General features: G+C 47.0%; 1 pseudogene; it reads right to left on the bottom strand.

The window, feature by feature from the left end:
- Positions 1–7791, bottom strand: part of LOC123153475 (uncharacterized) — an 84861-nt pseudogene extending 77070 nt beyond the window's left edge.
- Between the last annotated feature and the right edge of the window lie 4366 nt (positions 7792–12157).

The following is a 12157-nucleotide window of genomic DNA, read 5'->3' as shown; positions in this document are numbered from 1 at the left end:
TTTATCCTCTTGTCACGACGATCTTTCAACTTCACCCTGAAATTACTTGAACCTTTCAATAATTCAGACTCGTGATTCATCAAGTAAATATACTCAACATCTACTCAAATCATCTGTGAAGTAAGAACATAACGATATCCACTACATGCCTCAGCACTCATTGGACTGCACACATCAAAATGTATTACTTCCAACAAGTTGCTTTCTAGTTCCATTTTACTGAAAACGAGGCTTTCAGTCATCTTGCCCATGTGGTATGATTTGCATGTCTCAAGTGATTCAAAATCAAGTGAGTCCAAACGGTCCATTTGCATGGAGTTTCTTCATGCATATACACCAATAGACATGGTTCGCATGTCTCAAACCTTTTCAAAAACGAGTGAGCCCAAAGATCCATCAACATGGAGCTTCTTCATGCGTTTTATACCGATATGACTTACGTGGCAGTGCCACAAGTAGGTGGTACTATCATTACTATCTTTTGGCATGAACATGTGTATCACTACGATCGAGATTCAATGAAACCATTCATTTTAGGTGCAAGACCATTGAAGGTATTATTCAAATAAACAGAGTAACCATTATTCTCCTTAAATGAATAACCGTATTGCGATAGACATAATCCAATCATGTCTATGCTCAACGCAAACACCAATCTCGATGGTAGAGGGAGCGTGCGATGCTTGATCATATCAACATTGGAAACACTTCCAACACATATCGTCAGCTCACCTTTAGCTAGTCTCCGTTTATTCCGTAGCTTTTATTTCGAGTTACTAACACTTAGCAACCGAACCGGTATCTAATACCCTGGTGCTACTAGGAGTACTAGTAAAGTACACATCAACACAATGTATATCCAATATACTTCTATCGACCTTGCCAGCCTTCTCATCTACCAAGTATCTAGGGTAATTCTGCTCCAGTGGCTGTTCCCCTTATTACAGAAGCACTTAGTCTCGGGTTTGGGTTCAACCTTGGGTTTCTTCACTAGAGCAGCAGCTGAATTGCCGTTTCATGAAGTATCCCTTCTTGCCCTTGCCCTTCTTGAAACTAGTGGTTTCACCAACCATCAACAATTGATGCTCCTTCTTGATTTCTACTTTTGTGGTGTCAAACATCGCGAATATCTCAAGGATCATCATATATGTCCCTGATATATTATAGTTCATCACGAAGCTCTAGCAGCTTGGTGGTAATGACTTCGGAGAAACATCACTATCTCATCTGGAAGATCAACTCCCACTCGATTCAAGCGATTGTTGTACTCAGACAATCTGAGCACAAGCTCAACAATTGAGCTTTTCTCCCTTAGTTTGCAGGCTAAGAAAATCGTCGGAGGTCTTATACCTCTTGACGTGGGCACGAGCCTGAAATCCCAATTTCAGCCCTCGAAACATCTCATATGTTTCGCGACGTTTCAAAACGTCTTCGGTGCCTCAACTCTAAACCGTTTAACTGAACTATCACGTAGTTATCAAAATGTGTATGTCAGATGTTCGCAACATCCACAGACAACGTTCGAGGTTCAGCACACTGAGCGGTGCATTAAGGACATAAGCCTTCTATGAAGCAATGAGGACAAACCTCAGTTTACGGACCTAGTCCGCATAATTGCTACTATCAACTTTCAACTAATTTTTCTCTAGGAACATATCTAAACAGTAGAACTGAAACGCGAGCTACGACATAATTTGCGAAGACCTTTTGACTATGTTCAGGATAATTAAGTTCATCTTATGAACTCCCACTCAGATAGACATCCCTCCAGTCATCTAAGTGATTACATGATCCGAGTCAACTAGGCCGTGTTCGATCATCACGTGAGACGGACTAGTCAACATCGGTGAACATCTTCATGTTGATCGTATCTACCATACGACTCATGCTCGACCTTTCGGTCTCTTGTGTTCCAAGGCCATGTCTATACATGCTAGGCTCGTCAAGTCAACCTAAGTGTTTTGCATGTGTTCCGAGGCCATGTCTGTACATGCTAGGCTCGTCAACACCCGTTGTATTCGAACGTAAGAATCTATCACACCCGATCATCACGTGGTGCTTCGAAACGATGAACTTTCGCAACGGTGCACAGTTAGGGGGAACACTTTCTTGAAATTTTAATGAGGGATCATCTAATTTACTACCGTCGTTCTAAGTAAACAAGATGCAAAAACATGATAAACATCACATGCAATCAAATAATAGTGACATGATATGGCCAATATCATATAGCTCCTTTGATCTCCATCTTGGGGCTCCATGATCATCTTGTCACCGGCATGACACCATGATATCCATCATCATGATCTCTATCATCGTGTCTTCATGAAGTTGTCTCGTCAAGTATTACTTCTACTACTACAGCTAATGGTTAGCAATAAAGTAAAGTAATTACATGACATTTATGTTGACACGCAGGTCATAAATAAATTAAGACAACTCCTATGGCTCCTGCCGGTTGTCATACTCATCGACATGCAAGTCGTGATTCCTATTACAAGAACATGATCAATCTCATACATCACATATATCATTCATCACATCCTTTTGGCCATATCACATCACATAGCATACCCTGCAAAAACAAGTTAGACGTCCTCTAATTGTTGTTTGCATGTTTTACGTGGCTGCTATGGGTTTCTAGCAAGAACGTTTCTTACCTACGCAAAGACCACAACGTGATATGCCAATTGCTATTTACCCTTCATAAGGACCCTTTTCATCGAATCCGATCCGACTAAAGTGGGAGAGACAGACACCCGCCAGCCACCTTATGCAACTAGTGCATGTCAGTCGGTGGAACCAGTCTCACGTAAGAGTACGTGTAAGGTTGGTCCGGGCCGCTTCATCCCACGATGCCGCCGAATCAAGATAAGACTAGTAACGGCAAGCATATTGAACAAAATCAACGCCCACAACTACTTTGTGTTCTACTCGTGCATAGAAACTACGCATAGACCTAGCTCATGATGCCACTGTTGGGGAACGTAGCATAAATTCAAAATTTTCCTACGTGTCACCAAGATCTATCTATGGAGTCATCTAGCAACGAGGGAGGAGTGGATCTACATACCCTTGTAGATCGCGCGCGGAAGCGTTCAAGAGAACGGGGTTGATGGAGTCGTACTCGTCGTGATCCAAATCACCGATGATCCTAGCGCCGAACGGACGGCACCTCCGCGTTCAACACACGTACGGAGCAGCGACGTCTCCTCCTTCTTGATCCAGCAAGGGGGGAGGAGAGGTTGATGGAGATCCAGCAGCACGACGGCGTGGTGGTGGAAGTAGCGGGATTCCAACAGGGCTTCGCCAAGCGCTGCGGGAGGAGGGAGATGTGTCATGGGAGGGAGAGGGAGGCGCCAGGGCTTAGGTTTGGTTGCCCTCCCTTCCCCCCACTATATATAGGGCCAAGGGAGAGGGGGGAGGCGCAGCCTTGGCCCTTCCTCCAAGGAAGGGTGCGGCCAGGGAGGAGTCCCTCCTCCCCAAGGCACCTCGGAGGTGCCTTCCCCTTTTAGGACTCTTCCTTTCCCTCTTCTCTTGGCGCATGGGCCTCTTGGGGCTGGTGCCCTTGGCCCATATAGGCCAAGGCGCACCCCCTACAGCCCATGTGGCCCCCCCGGGGCAGGTGGCCCCACCCGGTGGACCCCCGGGACCCTTCCGGTGGTCCCGGTACAATACCGGTGACCCCGAAACTTGTCCCGATGGCCGAAATAGCACTTCCTATATATAATTCTTTACCTCCGGACCATTCCGGAACTCCTCGTGACGTCCGGGATCTCATCCGGGACTCCGAACAACTTTCGGGTTACCGCATACTAATATCTCTATAACCCTAGCGTCACCGAACCTTAAGTGTGTAGACCCTACGGGTTCGGGAGACATGCAGACATGACCGAGATGACTCTCCGGTCAATAACCAACAGCGGGATCTGGATACCCATGTTGGCTCCCACATGTTCCACGATGATCTCATCGGATGAACCACGATGTCAAGGACTTAATCAATCCCGTATACAATTCCCTTTGTCTAGCGGTACGATACTTGCCCGAGATTCGATCGTCGGTATCCCGATACCTTGTTCAATCTCGTTACCGGCAAGTCTCTTTACTCATTTCGTAACACATCATCCCGTGATCAACTCCTTGATCACATTGTGCACATTATGATGATGTCCTACCGAGTGGGCCCAGAGATACCTCTCCGTTACACGGAGTGACAAATCCCAGTCTCGATTCGTGCCAACCCAACAGACACTTTCGGAGATACCTGTAGTGTACCTTTATAGCCACCCAGTTACGTTGTGACGTTTGGCACACCCAAAGCACTCCTACGGTATCCGGGAGTTGCACAATCTCATGGTCTAAGGAAATGATACTTGACATTAGAAAAGCTTTAGCATACGAACTACACGATCTTTGTGCTAGGCTTAGGATTGGGTCTTGTCCATCACATCATTCTCCCAATGATGTGATCCCGTTATCAACGACATCCAATGTCCATGGTCAGGAAACCGTAACCATCTATTGATCAACGAGCTAGTCAACTAGAGGCTTACTAGGGACATGGTGTTGTCTATGTATCCACACATGTATCTGAGTTTCCTATCAATACAATTCTAGCATGGATAATAAACGATTATCATGAACAAGGAAATATAATAATAACCAATTTATTATTGCCTCTAGGGCATATTTCCAACAGCCGGGTGTACGGCGCCGTGGCCGCGGCGTGGTCTGAGGCCCTTGCTGCGGCCCGCACCTGCCGTGGTGTGAGGGCAGGCGGCGTCTGGCTGCGTCGCCCGTGCCCCGCAGCGCCTTGCGGAGCGCGAGCTGCCTGAGGCGCAAGGTTGAGGTCGCCCTGGGCTGGTGCTACGGCGTGGGCGGGCCACGCTTCCCAGTGGTCGGCGTTGGCTGCTGGGTCAGTTGACATCTGAACGGCGAAGCGACGGAACACGATGCGGATGAAGAAGGATTCCGGCGCACCCCTACTTAGCGCGCCAAATGTCGGATTTCAGGTTCCGGCAGACCCTTGAGGTTCAAACACTAGGGTGCGCGTGGAGATCTCTCCCCTACTGATCTGCGTCCAATCTCCTCGCGTGATTTGAGCTGGAAACAATGAACAACACAAGGGACACAAGGTTTATACTGGTTCGGGCCACCGTTGTGGTGTAACACCCTACTCCAGTGTGTGGTGTGGTGGATTGCCTCAGGGGCTGATGAGGATCAGTACAAAGGAAGAACAACCTTGCGAGAGGTGTTCCTGAGCTGGGGTGGGTTCAGTTGCCTCTCTTTCTCTCTGCTAGGGTTCTACCAGATTTCCCGCCGTACCCCTACTCTGTGGTGGCTAGATCTATTTATAGAGGCCCTGGGCCTCTCCCCAAATAATGAGCGGGAAGGGCGCCAACAATTGGCCATTTTGAAGGGGAACTGGTAGTATAAGTTATCCTGGCCAAAGGTGGTCTTCGGCTGCCAAAAGTACTGGTGATGACGCCGTCTTGGGCTCCACGGTGACCTCCGTCCTGCCGCTCTGCTGGTCTTGGTCTCATTGCACCGGAATGTCAACCTTTGCCTGATGCCTTGACCTGTGCTTGCCCTCTTTGCACCAAAGGGGAAACAAGGACACTACGCAGGCCGGCGCCCGCCTGGCGCCCGCCTGCTCTCGATCGTCATGGCTTGCGTCACGGGTTCCTTGTGAGGTACCCCTACCTTGATCTCTCCGCCTCCTCGCGAGCCTGCCTGATGGGGCTGCCTCTGAGGAAGCTTCCTATCGTCCGCCCCGCGAGGCTTGGCCCCTCACGACGGTGTTGAGCTTGAGCTGATGAAGATGGGCCGCGCTGGGCCCCCACTTGAGCCATGCCGCAGGCAGGCAAGTATGGGGACCCCCGTTCCTAGAACGCCGACAATTTCTTCCCTTGAAAAGACCATCTTATTTCATATAATGCTGCATGATCATGAGTTAGCACAACAGAATATGATAAATTATAATTTTATTTTGCAAGGTAAATATTGGTGCTTATGGTACATTGGTTCATACTAACGTAAATAATCTTAGGCTTTGTTTATGGTTGCTGGACTATGTTGTGCTGAGCTTGGAGCCATGGCAAAAGCTGGTTCGAAAAGCTGGATTATCATAATGCACCTCTATGCCAAACCCAGAGAAAGCACAAAACAGTCAGATATCGTGACACCTAACCTACAGATCAAGCAACCCTTGTGAAGAACAAATCCAGCATGTGAAATAACACTTCATACAATTCGACAAAACCTACACTGAATGTGCACGTAGGGTCCCAAACCAAAAGAATAGGGTTTGGAAGATAGATGGACCTTCCTTGTCGACCAGATCCACATCTATCAGCAGCTCCTCGACGAGGTACTTGCACACCTGCAGACTACATCTACTGGCCGCGATGTGCAGTGCGCTGAAACCTAGCTTCAAGCTTCACATCATCTTCCACCCTCAACTCCTCAATCGCCTCCTTGGGACGGCCCCTGCCCATATCCAGCATCATGACCAGAGCAGTGGATTGGGCCTCCAAAATGTTAGCAATCGAGCAACCAAACTGGGTCAGGGTCGGAATGCGGGACGGGGGAGTGGGCAGCGTACCCTTGAAGTGGGGAGGTTGTCGTTGGAGGCCGCCTGGAATGGGCGAGGCGCCCTCGTCACAACAGTGTTGTTTCACCCACTCCCATTTCAACCATTGAAATAGGGCGTGTTTGGCGGGCCGTGGCAGCCGGCCCGGCTAGCTAAGCCTGGCTCACATGAGGCATCATCTGCAATCGGTTGCCCACATTTACTTCTCATGTATTTGTCTCAAAAAAATTACTTCTCATGTACTCCCTCCGTCTCATAATGTAAGACGTTTTTTGACACTACAATATTGTCAAAAAACGTCCTACATTATGAGACAGAGGGAGTATTATATTAGGGGATAGATAGGCGCACACGTTTGGTTGCCCCGCATTGTCTGAACTCACACATAAGCACACTGTTTGGTTGCATGCAATCATTGTTGTCTGATAACCTCTTCGGCGCTGTGGTGAGGTTACCAGCACACAACGGTGTCAGGAAGAACACACACAACAAACATAGTAGCAAGCATAAATATTGTGCCACACATAAGCACATAAGTTCAAACATAGTACTAAGAAGTTCAATATTAAACTAAAGCAGCTTGAGCATATGATAGCCTGTCCTAGGCATTCACGGCGAAGGCGTTGTCGCGCCTGCCGCATTTGGTCACCACTTCAATGCCATCGTCATTGAAGACGATGGCCTTCAGCATGTCAGTCGGCAGCTTGAAGGTCACCATGAAGCCTATCTTGATATGATGGACGGTAGCAAAGGTGGACCAACCCTGATCGAGGGTGACCATGTCGTCCAATAGTCGGATAGTGACCCTTCAGGAGCAGCCGGTGTTTGTCTTTAGTATGAACTCTTGTGGCACGAACGGGAACTACTTCGTGAAGTCCATGACATAGGTATGGCCTCGAGCTGGGGGGCCATGATCACCTTGCGGAAGGTGGTTGGCCTCCCACATCATGGTAGTGGCTGTAGTTGCGACCCTTGCTGCTCGGAAGCTCCTCCCGCATGTTGTCATCCATGGCTGGGCTTTGGACGGGCGACACCTCTGAGGGCGGCACCGCGTCCTTGCCCTTGTCCTGCTCCTTCGATGGCACCGCCTCCTTTGCCTTGTTCTCTGTGTCGGTCTGCATTATGGAGAGGTTCAGAGGCTGGGTCAAGAAGTGCATTATGAACCTTGTAACATCGCCATTAAAACCTATGCTCATGCTCCCCTTTATTTACCCATCATGAAGGTCACCACTTACCCACCAGCTCTCTATCTCTCACTCTTCCGCCAACCCAACGCCATGAACCCCAACAACAAGTCAAACCGCAACCCCAACCCCAACCCCTTCCCTTGGAGCATCAGATGGAGGGCTTTCATTCTAGGGTGCTCGCTGGGTGACCACACCAAGTCTGGGAACACCATGGAAGTGTGCTCAAACTTCAGCGGCATGGAAGATCTGTACTACGAGGTAGACGCTGTGGTGAAGAAGGCCACACCGGAGGAGTTGAAGACACTGATTCCCGACCCAGCGAAGGGCGCTATGTCAGTCGACATACTTCGCTGGGCCATTCAGGCTGACTCCGGCTGTAGGTGTACTAAAGTTTGGGCCCTCTAGTACCCCATACTTGTGCACGGGCAGTTGCGGCCGTACCAGCGGCAAGGCCTGACGGGGACAATTAGAAGCAAAAATGAGACGACTCTAGGATCGAAAGTATGTATAGAGGGGGGGGGATAATTAGACTACTTGACCAAATAAAAATCTAGCCTTTTCCCAATTTTAAGTTTTGGCAGATTTTAACAACTTAGCACAAGTCAAGCAATCAACCTACACATGCAAGTCTAAGAGTATAGCAGCGGAATGTAAAACGTTGCATATGAAGGTAAAGGGAGGAGATTGGAGGGAGCAAACGCAATGTAGACACAGAGATTTTTGGCGTGGTTCCGATAGGTGGTGCTATCGTACATCCACGTTGATGGACACTTCAACCCACGAAGGGTAACAGTTGCGCGAGTCCACGGAGGGCTCCACCCACGAAGGGTCCACGAAGAAGCAACCTTGTCTATCCCACCATGGCCATCACCCACGAAGGACTTGCCTCACTAGGGTAGATCTTCACGAAGTAGGCGATCTCCTTGCCCTTACAAACTCCTTGGTTCAACTCCACAATCTTGTCGGAGGCTCGCAGGTGACACCTAACCAATCTAGTAGACACCACTCTCCAAAAGGTAATAGATGGTATGTTGATGATGAACTCCTTTGCTCTTGTGCTTCAAATGATAGTCCCCCAACACTAAACTCTCTCTCACAGATTTGGATTTGGTGGAAAGATGATTTGAGTGGAAAGCAATTTGGGGAAGGCTAGAGATCAAGATTCTTGTGGTTGGAATGGAATTTCTTGGTCTCAACACATGAGTAGGTGGTTCTCTCTCAGAAAATGTATGTTGGAAGTGTAGGCACGTTCTGATGGCTCTCCTTACTAATGAAGGAAGGGTAGAGGGGTATATATAGCCTCCACACAAAATCTAACCGTTACACACAAATCGCCAAACTCGATGGGACCGAATCATGAAACTCGGTTAGACCGATTTAGTTCAAAATGTTAACGTTAGGATTTTCGGTGGACCGACATGTCAACTTGGTGGGACCGATTTGATTAGGGTTAGGGCATAACGTAATCTCGGTGAGACCGGTCACATAAACTCAGTAGGACTGATTTCTGTAATAGGCAAATAGAGAGTTGGTCAGGCAAACTCGGTGGGACCGATTCGCTCATTTCGGTGAGACCGAAGTGTTACGGAAGGGAAACAGAGAGTTTGCATTGCGAACTCGGTGGGACCAATCGCTCATCTCGGTTGGACTGAAACGTTACGAAGGGAAACAGAGAGTTTGCAATCCCATCTTGGTGAGACCGCGATCCCTATCGGTGAGATCGAAGTGACTAGGGTTTCTGGCAGTGGCTATGTCAAGTGAACTCGGCGACGCCGGAAAGATCAAATCGGTAGGGCCGAGTTTGACTTTTGGTTTGGGACATATGTGGATATGAGAAAGTGGTTGAGGGCTTTTGGAGCATATCACTAAGCATTTTGAGCAAGCAAGCCATTAAGCAACACCTCATCCTCTTTTAATAATATTGGCTTTTCCTATGGACTCAATGTGATCTTGGATCACTAAAATGAAAATGTAGAGTCTTGAGCTTGAGCCAATATGTGTCCTTAGCATTTTGAGGGGTCCACATTCCTAATCCATGCCATGCCAAACGTTGAACTTTTTGAAATGATCATCTTAAAATAGCATTAGTTTAATGAGCTATATGTTGTTAGGAATTACCAAAACCACCCAGGGATAGTTGCACTTTCAATCTCCCCCTTTTTGGTAATTCATGACAACATATAGATCAAACCTTCAACAAATGATAATAAGATTTAAAGTACATCGTCACTTTGCGAAGTATGTGATAAGCAAGAGCTTCCCCTAAATTTGTGCATTATTTAAGATTTTCTTTTGAATGCAAATGCACAATCGATTAGTATCATGGGCCACTCTTCCATGTCAAATACATCTTGGTGGAGCACTCAAAATGATAGGAATTAAAACATGCACTCATCACCAAGCAAAGTGAATGATCATATATGAGATATAAAAGATAATATCATCCAAGCATAAGCATTAAGGTAGGACATGATCATACAAGTATCTCACACACAGACATAAAGTAACAGACGAGCACACACAAAAGTATCAAGCAAATAGCAAGAAAGACAAAGAAGCAAAGCACTCTCTCTCGAAGCCTAAGATCTATACATTTCCCCCTTTGGCAACAAGTTACCAAAAAGTTTGAAAATGCATAGTGCTATGTGTCTCTCTAGGCTTGATCTTCGGGAGGTGGTGTATAAAGGACTCCAAGGACAAAGGCATCAGTAGATGTTGTTGGAGCTGGTGGAGTGGCAATTGGAGATGGCACTGAAGCTGTTGCTGCTGGTGCTGAATTAGTTGTTCTAGTGTCAGGCGCTGGCACTGCAGCAGATCTCTGACCTCTGGGCACTCTCTGAAAAGCATCGGTAGTAGCCTTCCCTTTCTTCTCCTCTGCTTCCTCTTGGAGCTGCTCAACAGTTGTCTGCATCTCAGTTACTTTAAGATCAAGATCATAAAATTTGGTCTCTATAATCCTCTCCAAGCTCTCCTAATTCTTGTTAAGGGTGGCCGAGCCCTTCTCAATCCTCAAAGTTGTCCAAGCCCTTCTCAATCCTCAAAGTTGCTTGAATTAGATATGCAAGCTGATCTTGTTTTGACTTCAGAAAAACTTGAGATGCCTCCTCAACACTTGGCACCTTTGCGGCCTTCTCAGCCTTTGCCTTTGCTCTCTTCTCATGTGCTTGCATAGATGTGGGATCATCCTCATTCATCACAACTGTGTTATCTTCAAATTCTGGTCTCAAAGGTAAATGCTCCTTGTCCAACAAATAAGTGCATGTGCCCATCTTGGAGTTGATGAGCACCTGAATGTGTGGAGCATACCCACAAGATCTCTTTTGATCAGCAGCTATCCTCTTGATTGTCACAACAATCAGACTCATGACCTTGAATTTTTGAGGAACATCAAATATCTGCAGCAAGTTGATTGAATGGCCTCTAATCATCTTGTGATCTTTAGATTTGGGAAACAATGTATGCCTCAATATAGTGTTGATTGTAACTAGACCAGACAACAAGTAATGTACAAATCCAAGCTTATGTGTTTCCAAAGCTTTGTCTGGGATCTCTTTGTACATGTTGGCCATAGAGTTGTGGTCTTTCTTCTTCTTGGCATAGACATCCACATCATCTTCATGCTCTTCAGGGGCATTTATCAACTTGGCCCACTCATCAACAGTTAACTGGTACCTTGTACCCTCAGACATCCATACAATCCTACCATTTGGATAAAAATGAGCAGTGGAGTAGAATTGCATGATGAGTTCATCATTCCATTTTGTCAGCTCTTGACCCACAAACTCGTCAACACCACATGATCTCAAGCTCTCATGTACACCTGGAAAATGATCTTCATTCTCATCAATGTACTCCCAGTTAGCCCACTTCATGTCACAAACTATAGGCTTCTTGTCCAGCAGAATGGTTTCATAGAAATCTTGTTGTTCTTTGGTGTGGAACCTGTAGTCCAAAGCAGTCTTCCTCCTCACAACATATGGATCAGACTGTCTCCAGAGTCTCAGACCTGCATCCTTCCTGATGCTCATATCCCTGCCACTGGATGACTGTCATTATGATCTAGAATCTTTGGTTTAAGTTTCCTGAGCACTTGGACTTCAACATCTTCTTCTTCCATTTCAGGCACTGGGGCCTTGTTCTTCTCTTCACCTGGAATGTTCGTAGTGCTTCTCTTGGGCTTAGAAGTCTTTTGAGCTTGAGCAGCAGCTTTGGGGGCAGTCTTGGGCTTTGAAGTAGCAGCCCCTGACTTAATAGCATCCTCCATAAGCTTTTGGGACTTGGGTGCTGGTGCAACATCCTCTTCCTCTTAATCTTCTTCAGCTTGATCTCTCATTATAGAGGATCTACCAATGACTCTGGCAGTGGTCTTCTTGAC

The sequence above is a fragment of the Triticum aestivum genome, chromosome 7A, assembly GCF_018294505.1.
Source record: "Triticum aestivum cultivar Chinese Spring chromosome 7A, IWGSC CS RefSeq v2.1, whole genome shotgun sequence".
In the NCBI taxonomy this organism is placed as follows: Eukaryota; Viridiplantae; Streptophyta; class Magnoliopsida; order Poales; family Poaceae; genus Triticum; species Triticum aestivum.
This window is presented reverse-complemented; position numbering and strand designations above follow the sequence as displayed.